Here is a 17,699-nt window from a genome sequence, read left to right on the forward strand (position 1 = left end):
TAAAATATGTGAATCTTGCTTATGACATCATAGAGATCATCAGAAATTCTACACTTGAAATCAAAGATGAGTCAGCAAGGATGAGAAACACGTGACAAAAGCCTAGAACAAACGGACATCCTTCCCCAGAGGTTACCTGTTTCCTTTAGCTCCCGCGACAACTCACATCTCTAACTAGATGACGAAGTGGTGACATTACTAGATGCATACTTTAAATGACCTGACATGCTCTCACCTTCCAGTCGCCAAGCTCACCGTGAGAACTCACATATGACTGGCTCTCCCAGGCTTCCAGCCCCTCTACTGAAGCAGTGATGTTAATTAAAAACAGAAAATTGCGTTCAGCACAAACCAACAGCAGTGTTTGAACAGGAAAGCAGGACACCTTTACACACTGCACTGGCGGTTCTCCACCCAGGGGTTTAACCACAGGGACACAGGAGACTCAGGGACACAGGTATACGAACTGGCTCAACTTAGGGAATACATGTAACAGGGTACGGCTACCTAAAACGAAAGAGAAAAAGAAGTTCCAATCCTGAGCAAGAGACATTCAAATGTGGCCAAATTCTCATGATTCAAACCAGCAGTCATAAAGAACATGTTGTTTTTCTGACTTCAAAAAAATGTTTACAACTAGAAATATAATGGGTTTGAAACGATTTTCTTGTATGTCATCATTTTTCTAATTAGAAGCACTAAGTTCTCCTTCTTAACTGAAATGATGAAATAACTCTGTAAACTCAATGATGTTATGGACAGTTACTGATAAGAAAAGCAGCAAATCTGCATGCTTGTCTAGACTCCAAGGATTCAAGTGAAAAATTTATGGCCATCAGAGGTCCACAGTGCAAAGATGTTTAGGGCCATTTTCCAGCCAAGGTTCCAGCCATGATTGTGAGCTATGAATGTTCCTGTTTTAAAAGACACATGTGTAGACAGAACAGTTAACAGATTTGTTATAAATGAGCAAGAATCTGAGCTCTGCTGTAGGCTGGAGCACGCAGCATCTGAGCACACCTGATTACTTAGGACACCGGAGGGACCACTCCTGCTATTACGGGATCCATGTTACTATTCCAACACTTGTCCTTTGGTGCTGACAGAACTTCCTGGCTGGAACACAATCATGGCTGGAACCTTGGCTGGAAAATGGCCCTAAACATCTTTGCACTGTGGACCTCTGATGGCCATAAATTTTTCACTTGAATCCTTGGAATCTAGACAAGCATGCAGGTTTGCTGCTTTTCTTATCAGTAACTGTCCATAACATCATTGAGTTTACAGAGTTATTTCATCATTTCAGTTAAGAAGGAGAACTTAGTGCTTCTAATTAGAAAAATGATGACATACAAGAAAGTCGTTTCAAACCCAGTATGAGGCACATAGGATGCATCTTATAATCAAGGTTCTTATTACAAATAAGCACTAGTTACAGCCTCAGCAAATGGGGGTATGGAGCCCCTTTCTGAGCCCCCAATTTAGTATCTTAATGGAGTCAACATTTAGCACCCTGAAGAGTACTTATTTGAGAACCTGCAGTTGACATATTTTTTAAAAACTTAAGTTATTGCCAATAACTCGTCCACGGAGTCAATTATGCAGTATGATCAATCCACTTGGTTCTTCCACTATAATTACGGTGGTTACACACAGGACGGCTGCAAGAACACCTCAAGCAGATGCGCAGCTCCTAACCAGCGAGCGCATGGCCGCAAGACTCCAGGCAGTGACAGAACTCCCAGCCTCTTTCTTAAGCACTTGACTTCCGACTACCCCAAGCACGTCTTCCCGGTTTAAGGAAAACTGCTCCGTGACAAAGTACTTTACACAATCAGCACGGAACTTCACATGAAATTTAATTTCAAGATTTTGTGGAAACACCCCAGAATTGTATAACTTGATGGAAGAAGCAACTGTCTCTACATAAGCTTTTTTTTTTTTTTTTAAGAAAATCATACAGTCATTAGTACTGCCCTGGTTTAGAAGCATCCTGACACACAGGAATTTATAAAAGCCTTCAACCCATAGTCTCCGAAACATTTCTCTGTTATCCTGAAAAGGACTGCTAGACACACGCCGGTTTTTACTGTCGCTCCCGGGCTTAGGGAGTCTGTGAGGACAAACCCGAAGGGAGGCGGTTCCAGCCGGATTAGTCAATCAGTCGGGGAGCCTCGGCTGCGGTTCCTAAACTGTTTCCAGAACACTCGGTTATGCTGGGGGTGGCGACGCGAAGGCTTCCAAGAACTTTTCGTTTTTGACTGAGCCACATTTCTGTTTTCCCCCAACAGTTAAGTTATTTAGAAGTAAGAGGGTGGAGGGGAGTCGTCTGGGGCAGGGATAAGAAGAGATGTCACACAGACACGCACGCACGAATCGGTATCACGAACTGGGCGTCCAGAGCTGAGCTGTCCCCTAAGTAGCGGGGCGCTCGGCCGGGGGGGCCCCCAGCCCGGGCAGAGGCCCCCCCCAAGACGGAGAGGAGCTCAGGAGGACGCCCGCCGCGGCCCCCGAGGCCAGGAGCCGCTCGCAGGGAGACAGGAGGGGCGAACCCCCAACCCCCAACCCTGGAGAACCTGATTCCCACGGGCCACGGAGCCGCTGCACCTTCACGACGGGGAAAGGCAGACCCTACAAGTTTCCGTCTGGGATGCTGGGCCGGGAGGACGGAGGGTCAGGGGGTCTGCGCCCGCCCGCCCGCCCGCACGAGCCGCCCCGGGAGATGGAGATGGGGACGCAAGAGGGAAGGGGGCGCCGGGTGAGGAGGGGGCGGAGGATGAGGAGGGGGCACGGGGAGGGAAGACGGGTCGCGGAGGAGAGACAGGGGCGCTGAGAAGGGGAGGGCCTGGAGGGAGAAAGGGGTGCAGAGGGGAAGGGGGCGCAGGGAGAGGAGGGGCGCGCGCAGAAAAAACGGCCGGGAGGTCCGGCACTCACCCTCGCGGGCACTAGCAGGCGGCCGGGGCGCCCGCGGGGGGCAGCCGGGGGGAAGGGTCCCTCGGCGCTCATCGCCGCCCACTCGGCGGGACCAACGCTCCGGGCCGCGCGAGCTCAGCGCCGAGGACCCGCGCGAGCCTCCTAGGGCCCCGCGGGCGCCACGTCCACGCCCCTCTGCGCTTCGGCGCCGCTCGGGCTCGGCTCGGGCTCCGCGGGCTGCGGCGGGAGGAGCCGAGCACCGCCCACCGCCCGTGAGCACCGCCCACCGTCCTGAACACCGCCCACCGCCCGTGACCGCCGCCCGCCGCCCGTGAGCACCGCCCACCGTCCTGAGCACCGCCCACCGCCCGTGACCACCGCCCCCCACCCTGAGCACCGCCCACCGCCCGTGATCACCGCTCGCCGCCCGTGAGCACCGCCCACCGCCCGTGACCGCCGCCCACCGCCCTGAGCACCGCCCACCGCCCGTGACCACCGCCCACCGCCCTGAGCACCGCCCACCGCCCGTGACCGCCGCCCACGCGACGCGCCCGAGAGGAGGGGCGCGCGGCTGCCGAGGGGCGGGACGCGTCCCGGGCTGCGGCGCTCCGGGGGAGAGCGGGAGAGGTGATAGCCTCTGGGGGCTGCCGCTCCCCCGGGCCGGGGCCGAGGGCTCCTGCCGCTCGGCGGCCCCTCCCCGCCCCTGCTCCCCGGTGGATCTGACCTGGGGCGTCCCCCCGTCCGCAGTCGGGTGCCTCCGGGCCTTCCCCTCCCTCGGAGGGTCGCAGGGCAGCTGCCTGCCGGGTCCCTGGGGACCCCTCCGCCGGGGTCTCCCCGTCACGTGGAGCTGGTGCTGGACCCTGGGGACTGTCCAGAAGAGGAAAGGACGCCTCTCGCGCCCGCGCGCCCCACCCGCGCCCCGGGCTGGCGGCTCGGCGGCGCCCGTGTCCTCGCTGCGGACCCGGCGACGCCCCGGGGCGCGGGGCTGGGCGCACCTCCGGGCAGTGGGGCAGCAGCCGGTCGGCGAGTCCCTTGCTCTCTCAGGACAGTATCAGGCTGCGTAGACTCAAGTCATCCTCGTTCAAGCGTAAATGAAAGTTTGGCATAAATCTCAGGAAAACACACACACACACCCCCCCCCAAGCTACCAACCTTTACGAAGGGCGTGGGTTTTCCTCCCTTTCCACATCCCGCGTCTCCCGGTCCCGCAAACTCTCAGGGGCGCAGACGCGCGCGGCCTTTCATCTGCGGAAGCCCGTTCGCTGTCCTTCCGAGGCGGGAAAGCGCGAAGGCCGAGGTGGCAGCACCGGCGTGACCCGTCTCTGCGAGTGGGACGCCTGACGCATGGCGGGCAAGTGGCGGTGGAACAGACACGAGAGACGCTGCTCCTTCTGACGGTAACCTGGTTTTTTCGAGCTTTAGCGGGAAATAATGGATGGATAACAGTGTGTAAATTTAAGGTGTACAGAGTGTTGACTTGATCCACTTATACCGCCGTGTGATTACCACCCTCGGTTAGCTGACCTTCACCAGGTCACATAATTACCATTTCTTTTCAGAAGTGGGAAAATATTCAGAGCAACTTTCAAGTGTATAATACAGTCTTGATAACTAGAATCACCATGCCATACATTAGACCCCCAGAATGTATTCATCTTATAACTGGACAGTTTGTACCCTCTGATCAACACCTTTGCAGACCCCAACTCCCCAGCCCCTGGTACCCACCCACCTACTCTGTTTCTCTGCGTTGGGCTTTCTTAGATTCCATATTGAAGTGAGATCATACAGCATGTGCCTTCCTCTGACTTAACGGAATGCCCTCAAAGTCCATCCATGTGGTTGCAAAACGGCAAGATTTCCTCTTTCTGGTGGCTGAATAATATTCATTATACGTACATATAATATACATACATATACACATAGGCACATATATATCACATATATACATATATATCTGACATATATCACAATACATATACATACACACAGGCACACACCCCCACGTCTTCCTTATCCATTCATCCGTTGCTGGACACTTGGGTTGTTTCCATGTCTTGGCTATTGTGAATAATGTTGCAATAAACACGGGAGTTCATATACCTTTTCAATACCCTGTTTTCCTTTGGTTATACACCCAGAAGTGGGATTGCTGGGTATAATAATAATTTTATTTATTTTTCGAGGTACTTCCATGCTGCTTTCTCCATCTTCCTATGAGCAGAAAACTAGTGTGTGTTTTTATTTTATTTATTTATTTTTTTTAAACTGAGGGATTTTTTTAAAATTTATTTTATTTATTTATCTTTGGCTGTGTCAGGTCTTCGTTGCAGTGTGTGGGCTTTCTCTAGCTGCGGCGAGCAGGGATACTCTTCATTGTGGCGTGCAGGCTTCTCATTGCGGTGGCCTCTCTTGTTGTGGAGCACGGGTTCTAGGTGTGCGGGCTTCAGTAGTTGCAGGACCTGGGCTCAGTAGTTGTGGCTTGCGTGCTCTAGAGCGCAGGCTCAGTAGTTGTGGCGCACGGGCTTAGTTGCTCCGTGGCATGTGGGATCTTCCCGGACCAGGGCTCGAACCCGTGTCCCCTGCATTGGCAGGTGGATTCTTAACCACTGTGCCACCAGGGAAGCTCCTTGTGTGTGTTTTGAAAACCATATTTACTACAAAAGAAGTGTGTTTGCATACGCCATAATTTCTCGATGTTGTCTAAACTAGAAATTCACTAAAGAGTAAAAAAACTAATAATTATTTAAGAAAAAAGAGCATCACATGATCATTACCATATTTCTATTTTTAAACCTGATATTAATATGAATTACAACTAAAACTTACAAGAACTACATTGTAGAGCAGGTATCACTTTTTCCCAGTCTTCAGATAATAAATTTTACTGCTAAATTCATATTGTTTAGGAAATTTGTTCATATTTGTGTGCTAAGGAGTTGAAGTGAGTACTATTTTTGAGCTTTTTTGGAAAAAGTGACATTTCACTTTAAAAAGGATGGTGTGATATAATCGACACTAATATGCTACTCAAAGAACGGGAAGGGAAGGAGGGAGGGAGGGAGGAAGGGAAGAGAAGAAGGAGAAAGGAGAGAAAGATTCCACAGCAGTGGAGGGGGATTCCTGTAGGAAACCTCGCCCAGGGGAGCCATGGCTGTTGGGGGCCCTTGAGAATCGGCCCATCCTCGGAGGACTCAGAAACTGACCAGGGCTATAGCACCAGGGTCCTGGGGCCTGTGCAACTGCAGGATAACGCAAGGGCTCTTCAGTCACGGTCCAAGAGTGGGTTTTAGGCAGGTGATCAGTGAATGCCTATAACTGTATGTAAATATTTATATCTTTTACCGCTTTTTTTTTTTTTAAGATTATGGGCACAGAGCCACCTAGTTCCTAATGTGTTACCTAACACTCTTTTTTTTTTTTTTAATAAATTTATTTATTTATGTTTGGCTGTGTTGGGTCCTCGTTTCTGTGCGAGGGCTTTCTCCAGTTGCGGCAAGCGGGGGCCACTCCTCATCGCGGTGCGCGGGCCCCTCACTGTCGTGGCCTCTCCCGTTACGGAGCACAGGCTCCAGACGCGCAGACTCAGTAGTTATGGCTCACGGGCCCAGTCGCTCCGCGGCATGTGGGATCTTCCCAGACCAGGGCTCGAACCCGTGTCCCCTGCATTGGCAGGCAGACTCCCAACCACCGCGCCACCAGGGAAGCCCCCTTTTACCGCTTTTAATAGTCAATATTTTTTTCAATCATTCACACATTCAACAACAATTGGTTGCTGACCGATGTCTAGATGCCTTAGTAGATATTGGGGATGTGATGAATGTAAGACCACCAGGTCCTCACGGAGCTCAGAGTCTAGTGGGTCACGGACATAAAATTACTGCCTCCCTTATTTGAGGGATTACAGACATTTTATTACCCATGTAATAAAAATGTCCTTCCCAAATCAGGTTCTTAGCTAACGTGTTAAATATCTTTGAGAATGTATGAGTGAACTCAAAACTGATTATGTCACCGTATCCTTACCTGAGTAAGAATATTTGGAGAAGATATTAAATATATCGAGTAGGCATTGTAATATTCAAATATGTACCTGAATTTTTAGAATGGTCTCCAAATAGAAATAAACCATGAATATATTTAGTTTTGACTCATAACCAAGTCCCAAATCTTATCTTCAGTTGTATAAGTGTACAGAGGCTCTGAGGAGAGAATTCGTTTCTGAACACAAAGATACTTTGATTCTCATAGGCTTAAGAAAAATGAATAGAAATTTGAGCAACACGATACGATTCTCCTCAACTTTTGCTGTGACAAAAACAATTATGAGGCTAGTTTCTCATTTAATACTTTCTTTTTCTTAATAAGTACATTAGAAATGTACAAAGTGTATGAATTTTGAAAAGTTTGAACTTCTGATTTATTTACTTTTTCTTGCAGAAAATTGCTTGCAATCTACAGGTTTTGGTTTTTTTTTTTTATAAGAAAGTGCTTTAGTAAAACACCCACCTACAACCAAGAATATGGGATTCTTTTGTTTCATAGTTTAATAAGATAATCATTCAGTTACCTCCTTCCTTATTTATTAAAAAATATGCGCTGGACTTGTGTTATGTATCAGGCTTGTGCTACACGGGACCAACACGATGGTGACACAGACCACATGCTCCGGTCCAGTGTGCAGAATACAACACAGGAAGCGTAAGCAGAAACAGCGGGAGCCAAGGGGTTTGGCATTAGTTGGCAAGTGAGTACGGGATGCCCGAGATTCTGTCCAGTCTCCTCAGTCTCCCCTCCCTCAACGCCATGGTCCTCACCGCCCACATCTGCCCCACCAGCCCCAGGAACCAACCACCTGCAGTCCCACTGTCAGTACCCCTCCCGCCAGCTCATTTCCTCTGCACGTCCCCTGTGTCTCACTCTACACTTACAGCCAAATAATCTGCTGGCAACCACTGGCCCCTCCCTCAAAAATGACTTCAATTTCTTCCTTATTCCATTTAAATTATAAAATCCACCACTGTCCTCAGTCTCTTACAAACATTCCTAACTTCCCCCAGTTTTTCTCGCTGTCATGACTTGCCTCGTGAAACCACAGACCTGGTTAAGCCCAACTATCCACCTGTCCCTTACCTTTCCCCAAACACCTGAACCCCATGAGGGAAAACCACAGAGCCCTGCCGACCGGTCTGTTTCCATCCAGGACCACATCTCAAGCAGGCACGCAGTCACTCCTGTGGTTCGGCCACCCCTCCTGGTGGGCTTGACTTCCAGGCTCTAAAACAACTTCCCTCCTCCCTCCTTCCCATATTCTCTCTCTCTCTCTCTCTCTCTCTCTCCCCCTTTCCCTCCACCTCCATTCACTCTGCTGCAGATATTCTCTCTAATTCAAAGAGAAACTAGAAACAATTAGATAGGAGCTACCTCATGTGTCTCCCACCCTATAATCAAATCCGCCCACCTTCTGTTCCCTCCACAGACACTTCCTGCTGCCCGTCTCAGGGGACATGCCCTGCCTTATGGAATAGTCCGCCCCACCCCAATTGCTAAGGAACCTGTCACTTTCCCCTTTTCCTGCAGTATCCCTTCCTCCCCCCCATACCCCCTCCCTCATCCTCCGGAGGAATTGCCCATTTTCAGCTCCCTCCCACACCAGATTCTCAAAGAGCTTTAACTCCCCACCTCAGGCTCTCCTCCATCCTCTCCAGCTGGCTTTATCCACCTGCCACCAGGAGTCAGCCTCCTTCAGGGCTCCCTGACAGCCCCCCTCCACCCAGACATTCAGGGTCCCGCACGGATCTGATCAAACTTGAGTGAATATCAACCTGAAAAATCAATTAATGAAAAATGACGAAGTCTTTGTAGTTACGTGAAGGCCCAGTTACAAGTTGATCCTCAGAAAATGAAAACCAGAGTTCTTTTTCCTGGAAATTTTAAGAAAGGGGCCAACATTCAGGATTAACCTGGACAAAGGGAAACATATACTTTCAGTTCCATTGCTCCTAAGCCAGGTCAGTGGTGTTTCCCTGCTCCTCTTTGGAGAAGAAGGCCTGGTCTCTGCGTCTTCAGAAGGCACAGCGGCGGAAGAGGCACCGTCCCTATCTGCTCACAGGACAGCTCTGTGGGCAGCCGTGCACTTACCCGGTCATTCCAATAACTTTCAGTGCTGGTATCATAGTCCCAATCTGAGGAAGAAAACCAGGGCTTGAGAGGTTGATATGTAAGCCTTTGACTCAGCAATACCACATGTATGAATTTATCATAGTACGTGATAAAAAGAATTGGGCACACACACACACAGATACAGCACTGCTCATTCCAGCCTTACTAAGACAGAAGAATATCAGAACACCATCTTTATACATAAAAAGGGATTAATTAAATAAAATGTCATCCGTACACATTTTTTATGAAGCTGTTACCAAGAATGAGGTATATTTACATTTATGTCTAGTAGACAGAGTCTACAATATGTTAAGAGAAAACAAAGTTATAAAATGTACATACTGAATAATACACTTTATGAAAAAACGTAGTAGCATTTACGTAATAGAGCATGCATGTAAGTAAGGTGTGCTCTGGGGCAGGCTCAGGAGAACCCCAAGTCCTCCGGGCGAGGAGAGGCGTGTTGGCAGCCTGGCTGCAGTCAGGGTACCAGCGCCTGAGAAGGAGGTGTGTGTACGCGCATTGGCATCTGTACTCCCATAGACGTGGGGATGGTGGCTGCCTTGGAAATGTATGTGATTATGAAGAATACTTTTATCTCATCCTTCATAAAATTTGTAGTTTTCACTTTTCAAAGAGAAAAACTAGTACCTGTATATCAATACAGTTCTATATGCTATCAGTACCATATAGCTTTATATGTAGTATACATATGGTGAATACTACATGATAAACACTATACAGAAACACGTTTTTTCCTTTGGAAAAAATACATGTGAATTTATATTCAACTGAACTCTACAGCAAGTTTCCAAACATGATTTAGTGTGCATACTGTTTCATTGGGGACTATTACTTACAACTCCTTATGAAATTTTATGTAAAATACAGATTTTTATTTCAAGTCATTTATTTTCTTTGACTTTCATTAAAATATCAGTATTTTGTAAGTCTCTCTCTATACACACACACACACACACACACACACATATATATAATATGGGAAAAGTGGCAAGTATTTAACACATCATGAATGTTTTTGCACAGAGAGTGAATATCAATTGGGATTTTCTCCAAAAACAAAGATTTTGGAGCATCTCGGGAAACTCTGAACTCTCTGATCCATGGTGAGTGGCTACAAGATATTGACAAGCTTTGATTCCCCTGTGAACCTCCGAAGGTTAATTTACCCATAGATCCACCCAACTGAATAAATACTCTTGAGATTGTTTATACAAATCACCACCACAGAAGTAACTCCCACCTCAGACGTGGCCCAGCCGTGATGCTTACTCCCCACCTGGTCCCGGAGCTGGTCCCTCACTTTCCACTTCCCTGGTGAGGTGACCTGGGAAGAAGGATGCAGGTAATTTGCAGAGGTCACCTGGTCTGAGGGCAGGGAGGGAGTCACACCCAGTAGTCACGTTTGGAGCCCCGGCTCTGAAACCCCTCCATATTGAGCCTGGAGGACACGCATTTTTCAACACGAGATTGTGAGGTTTAAAAGAGACAATTCCCTTTCTCTTTTAAAAATGACAGTGAGAGTAGATTTATTTTTATTTTAAAAGTCCTTTTGAGAAAAATAAAATAATATTTTTTAAAAATGTCATAAAATATATGCCAAATATACCAAATGCAAATACGCAGTTGTTTTACTCTCCCATTAAATTTTTTTAACATCCTTTTTTTCATTTTTTTGGAAGTATAGTTGACATACGATATTATAGTAGTTTCAGATGCACAACAAAGAGATTTGACATTTATTTACATTACGAATTGATCACCACTATGTTTAGTAACCATACGTCACCTTGTAAAGTTATTATAATATAACTGACTATATTCCCTGTTCTGTGTATTACATCCCCATGACGTATTCATTTTATAACTGGAAGTTTGTCCTTCTTAATCTCTTTCACCTACTTCACTCATTCCCCCACCCCCATGCCCTCTGGCAACCATCTGTTTGTTCTCTGTGTCTATGAGTCTTTTTTCATTTTGTATTGTTTGTTCATTTGTTTTGCTTTAGGCTTTTCTTTCAGATTCCACATATAAGTGAGAACACAACATATTTGTCTTTCTCTGTCTGACTTATTTCCCTAAGCATAATACTCTTTATATCCATCCATCCTGTCACAGATGGTGAGATTTCATTCTTCATTCTTTTTTATAGCTGAGTAATATTCCATTATTAATATTCTGGCATATATAAATATATATATATATTTCACACCTTCTTTATCCATTCTTCTGTTTATGGGCACTTAGGTTGCTTCCATATCTTGCCTATTGTAAATAATGCTGTAATGAACACTGGGGTGTGGATATCTATTAGAATTAGAGTTTTCATTTTCTTCAGATAAATACCCAGAAGTGGAATTGCTGGATCCTATAGTAGTTCTATTTTTAATTTTTTGAGGAACCTCCATACTGTTTTCCACAGTGGCTGTACCATTTACATACCCACCGACAACGCACAAAAGTTTCCTTTTCTCCACATTCAATCCTGAGAGATTTACCAGCCTTTATTTACTGACATGTACATCACTACTTGTTTATTATTTTATTTCTACGATTATAATTTTTCTCTAATCTACGTATAGTTCTGTTTCAGTGGGATTTCTAAAAGGATGGAAAATGTGTGAATGATCACCCTGTCATATTCTAGGATTGTTTTTATTGCTTCGGATTTAGGTTGACAGGCTTGAGCTGGTAATACACAACTCCTCTTAAATAATCGACATTGGTTTGTTGAGGGACTTTCTTTATATCACAATAATTCCTCTTCTTTTATCTCCATGCCCATCCCCTATCTTACATGCATATTTATTTATATATGTATTTCTTTAGAATTATGTAGTGGGGGGTGTGTGTGTGTTATTTTGCTATAGAAATCATTCTATTTCTAACATTCTCCACCCTACTATGTTTTTAGAACTATTTTTCTAAACCTAGTAAAATTTTATTTTATTTTTTATTGGAGTATAGTTGCTTTACAATGTTGTGTTAGTTTCTGCTGTACAGCACAGTGAATCAGCTATATGTATATCCCCTCCTTTTTGGATTTCTTTCCCATTTAGTTCACTGCAGAGCATTGAGTAGAGTTCCCCGTGCTATACAGTAGGCTCTCATTAGTTATCTATTTTATACATAGTATCAATAGTGTATATATGTCAATCCCAATCTCCCAGTTCATCCCACCCCCTTTCCCCCGTGGGTATCCATGCATTTGTTTTCTACATCTGTGTCTCTATTTCTGCTTTGCAAATAAGTTCATCTATACCATTTTCTAGATTCCACATATATGCAATAATGTACGATATTTGTTTTTCTCTTTCTGATTTACTTCACTCTGTATGGCAGTCTCTAGATCCATCCATATCTCTGCAATGGCACAATTTCATTCCTTTTTATGGCTGAGTAATATTCTGTCGTATATATGTACCACATCTTCTTTATCCATTCCTCTGTTGATGGACATTTAGGTTGTTTCCATGACCTGGCCATTGTAAATAGTGCTGCAATGAACATTAGGGTGCATGTGTCTTTTTGAATTATGGTTTTCTCCAGGTATATGCCCAGAAGTGGGATTGCTGGGTCGTATGCTAGTTCTATTTTTAGTTTTTTAATGAACCTCCATACTGTTCTGCATAGTGGCTGTATCAGTTTACATTCCCACCAACAGTGTAAGAGGGTTCCCTTTTCTCCACACCCTCTCCAGCATTTAATGTTTGTAGATGTTTTGATGATGGTCATTCTGACCAGTGTGAGGTGATACCTCATTGTAGTTTTGATTTGCATTTCTCTGATAATTAGTGATGTTGAGCATCTTCTCATATGCCTCTTGGCCATCTGTATGTCTTCTTTGGAGAAATGTCTGTTTAGGTCTTCTGCCCATTTTTTTGATTGGGTTGTTGTTTTTTTTTGAGATTGAGCTGCTTTAATATGACATATAAACAATGCATTATCTCAATTACTTCATAAAATTCCACTATTTTACTTATCTAATTGCCAGATAAATAAATGATAAATCTTTAGTTTATCTATGAATTTTGCTGCTATAGCAACCTTGTGATTAAAATCCCTTTCACTTTTTCTCCTTGTGGATGCCTGAGGAGCGTCTTTGAAACAGGTATATCACTTAGTATTAACAAATTACACAGAAAATCCTGTACAAAATTTATCATTGTTGTTCATCCTTCCCACACATTAAAAAAAATCCAAACCCAGCCTTCAAATCTGTCTCATAAACAATCGCTTTGCTTGCCCAGCGATCTTTTTGCCTGTTGCTGCCATTCTTCCCAATTACTATACTTCAGAATTTCAGATAATGGGAACTTTGATTGTAAAATGAGTCAGTGCAACAAATAAAGAACAATGGAAAACTCATTGCAAATTTATTTCTAAAGAAGGAGGACATGAATTTTGAATGTTGAAAGGTGTTTACAGTTTTTGTGAAAAGGCTTCAGAACATGGAAGCTTAACTCCTTTTCTTAAGTGGTCAATGATTTGAATTAAAAAAGTGGAGCCCGAAATGTTGCACTGCTCTTTCAAAACTTTGCAGAGTGTTAGGTGTGATGCATGATAGTGGTGTGCTGGGGAGGACAGAAATTGTTGCTGCATGGACCTAATGTCACCACCCCACAGAATACCTTCAATGGTAACAATAATTGATTTTAGGGGCAACTAAGGTTCTCCTGAGCTTTCTATACAATGGGCCAGAAGCTAAGTGTCATCTGTGGATGAGCTCACGGTATTTTCTCTGGAGCCCTGTGAGCTCAATGCCAGTCTCATCCCATTTTACAGATGAGGGGTGGAGGCCTGTTTTGGCCCAGGGCTGGTGAGCAGGGGCCTGCGGTTGGAGCACAGTGTGTGGCCTTAGCACGGAGCCCTGCGTGCCGTCTGTGCGCCTGACTAATGAATCGACGTACTTTATTCCTTGAACTTCGATTTCAAAGCCCAAATCCTAACGCCTACTTTGGAGAGTTGTTATAATGACTAATTTGTCAAATGTCTGGTGTCATCTGGAATATAAAAGGAGCTCAGTAAATTTACTCACTACAGTTATTACCAATTTCATCAATTGCTATGACAATTAGTCGTATTGTAGACATAATAGCTGCCATCACAGATAGACTGGGAGTCCTGACCTGACTCCGAGAAGTGTCACATCCTCTCCCCTTAAACACAAATGACTTCTCCCTCAGAAAGTGTGCTGTAACGTTAAAAAGAAATCAATCTACAGTGTTGCCCACAATCCTTTGCTTTTAATGGGCTCTTCATTTCATTACGTATTATGATAATTCTGCTAATTCGCCCTTCAGTAAACTACAACGTGAAAACTCAGTAGAAGAAGGTATTGTTTGCCTTAGCAAAAATTAGCCTCTGGCATACAACCAGACACAAAAAACTATCTATTTGGCGTGGGATTTGCAAACAAGTTTTCCTAATAGTAATTCTCAGACTCTGTATTAGAGCCCCTTCTACTTTATGGAAAGTAATTCTGATCTGCTGTGAGTATAACTCCTACTTAGTTGTGGCTGGAGCTCACAAAGGCAGCCTGTTCTGTAAGAGTTGATAAGCTTATAAGCAGAACACCAACCCCCGTAGGATTTTGTTAATTTGGAGATCTTTAATGTTCTTTAATTGCCTGATAATATTTTTTGAACTGATTTTAAGAATTACCTTTTAAAAATCATTTTCCCCCCATTTCCTTGGTTAAGATGGTGGAAAAAATAGAAAGGACTGAGCTATACTTTTCTTGAGCTAGAAATTGCCATCAGCTTGATTTTTCAGATGTTGCATTACTATGAAGCACGGTTATTTCTCAACACGCTTTTTACATGCCGAGTAGGAATGTGTTAAGGTGAGTGTGGAGAGTGCTGTTTTACTGCCCTAGAGGGTTTTTGTTGTTGTGGCTTTGTTTCATTTTGTATATTTTTATAATTGCCTAAGTCCAGCTGAAAAAGCATAAGATATATGGTTGTAGATTATAACACGCAGCTCTGTCCTGCAGGCAAATATTGCCCAAAGTACAAATAAATGAGAGGTCTTTTATTAGAAAAAATACATAACTATAAAATGGCTAATACATTTGCTCTGTAAATTGAGAATAGATATTCAGGATAAATTCAGGCAAGAAATCCTCCTCCCAGATACTTCTGTGCTAGCTCTTTCCCTCATTCTGTAGCCATTTGTAAACACCTTTAGGCTGGTACTTATTAAAAATGATCTTGTGTTAGTGTAAATTATGCACACACACTCACACGCACACACACTCACACGCACAGATGCACACACATACACATTCACGTGCCCTGGAAGTGAAGACAGGCCTGGAGGTGAGGACAGACTGGGTCTGGCAGTGTCAACAAAGGTTCGTCCTAAAGGAACCCCGACCACTTCTGCCAACGCTCAGCGTCCACGGTTAGTCCTGTGGCCCCTCCCTGCCCAGGTGGGCACCGGCCCTGTGCCCTGGCCGGCAGGAGCAGTGACCAATTCCAAAGTCACCCAGGTGCGCGGCACAGCTTCCCATGCTTTCACAGGCCGAACGGGCTCCTGCACGTCCCAGGACAGCAGGACGGCCCCTCAGACCCTGGGGATGGAAGCCCGACTTGGCATCAGGAGGTTTCACGCTGCTGCCTCTCGCTCAGGTCCTGCTGCGGCAGCTCTCGGCCTGCAGACCTGGATCTGCTTCTTACGGAGAAGGTTCCCTTCCCTCCTTTCCTCTCCGTGCAGCCGGACAGGAGCAAACTCACCGCCTTGAGCACCCTCCGAGGAGAAGCGCCCAGGTCAGGGCCCTCCGCCCGGGAGGACGGGTCCTCAGTGAGTCCCCATTTTGTTCCCTGACAGACACTCCCTTTTGCATGCGACCTGCGGCTGCACTTCGGGGACGCCTTTGGTTTTGCATCCTCACCTCTGGCGCGGCCTGTGACCCCCAACCTGCCTCCCCCAAGCCTGCCCCGCTGTGGGAGAGTGATCGAGCATCATTTAAATTCTCTGGCACTCGCAGACCTTCTTCAGGCTCAGGGTTTCCTCTACAATCAACTATTTCAAACTCTTGGCGAGCTTCTTATTTGGGGCTCCTTGCGACAATAGCTACACTCTGGTATTAGGGCCACCCAGCAGGTGTGTGGGAAGCACATCTTTAGCCCATTTCCTGGAAACAGACGTGTAATTGAGGAGACGCCGAGGGTACCATCCCACCATTGAAATTAACCCCCTCCCTGCCAGGCTGTGCATCACAGGTTGGCCGCTAAAATTATCTACATTCCAACTTCTGTAAGTGATGGTCTTACTAAGTATTCATCACTGCAGAACAATTTCCCGTGGTCGCTGTCACAGACCGCCACAACCTTGGTGGCTTTCATTGGTTCATAAACTGGCCCCATCCCCAAGAGGACAGGGAGAGACCGAAGAAACTGGCAGACCTCCAGACTGGGGGGTGGCAGGTGTAACCAGCGGGGGGCTTACTTATGAGGCTTGCCTTGGACCGCAAGACAAGTGGCTATCTGCACCCACCAGCCAGATTTCAGAAGTTTATAGAGGGCTTACCTGCGTTCCATCAGGTTCACTGTCTAGACGGCCTCGACCTCGAGGCTGTGTCTAGGGTGGGGATGGTGCAAACATCCCAAGGTCAGGGGTGAGGAGCCCCAGTTGCCCGGGACCAACTCGTGGGTCCTCTCAATTACTTTCTCCATCAGCTTTGAAACAGTACAGATCTAATTCTTACAGTTCTGCAGGCCAGGGTCCAAGGGGGTTTACAGTCTAACAGCCAGGTGTTGGTGGGCTGCCCTCCTTCCACAGGTGCCAGGGGAAGGTCCAGCTGCCAGGGGCTGCCGTGCTGTCTGCGTCCTGGCCCTCCTCCCACCTGGGCCAGGAGCACTGCCTCACCTGCATCACCTGGGCTTTGACATGTTGCCCTCTCATCACATACGTGGACTTGTGATCACACTGCCCGCACCCCCTCCCTGACAGTCCGGGATGACCTCCCTTCTCAAGGTCAGCTGACCACTGGCCACAGTTCCGTCTGCAACCTTCACTTGCTTTGCCACGTTACGCACGTAACCACAGGCCTCGAGCAGGACGTGCATGTGTTTGGGGACCAATTATTCCACCTGCGGCTTGCTTTCTTCCCTCCATGCTTTTAAAATAATTTTTTTGGATCACCCTCAATGGACATCCCACTTGTGGTCCCATTTTTTATTTCAGTCAGGGTAGGTCTACAGTATTAACCACCACCCCCAAATCTGCATCCCTCACACAATGAAGATTTAATTCCTGATCCGGCTGCATGTACATGCGTGTGGGCCTCACCAGAGGAAAAGAGGAAAAGAGCCCTGACACCACTCACACTGGCCCTGAACGGGCATCCTTGCCCAGATCTGGTCATGGGCCCCTCTGCCACCGTCTGATATTGACACTAATGACACCACATCTGGCACCTTGTTTTTGCTAAGACAATATTTTAGTTCTTTAAGCAACCTTTAAAGCTATCATTCTGCTCTTGTTATAGATTGTATTGTCAGCTTATGCTATGTTATCTTTCTTTTTCATATTATGATTTCAATTAATATACTGATCTCTCTAATCTTCAGATTTCTTATTCTATTTTTTTCAGA

Source organism: Balaenoptera physalus (assembly GCF_965194825.1).
Source record: "Balaenoptera physalus genome assembly, chromosome: 6".
Classification (NCBI taxonomy): Eukaryota; Metazoa; Chordata; class Mammalia; order Artiodactyla; family Balaenopteridae; genus Balaenoptera; species Balaenoptera physalus.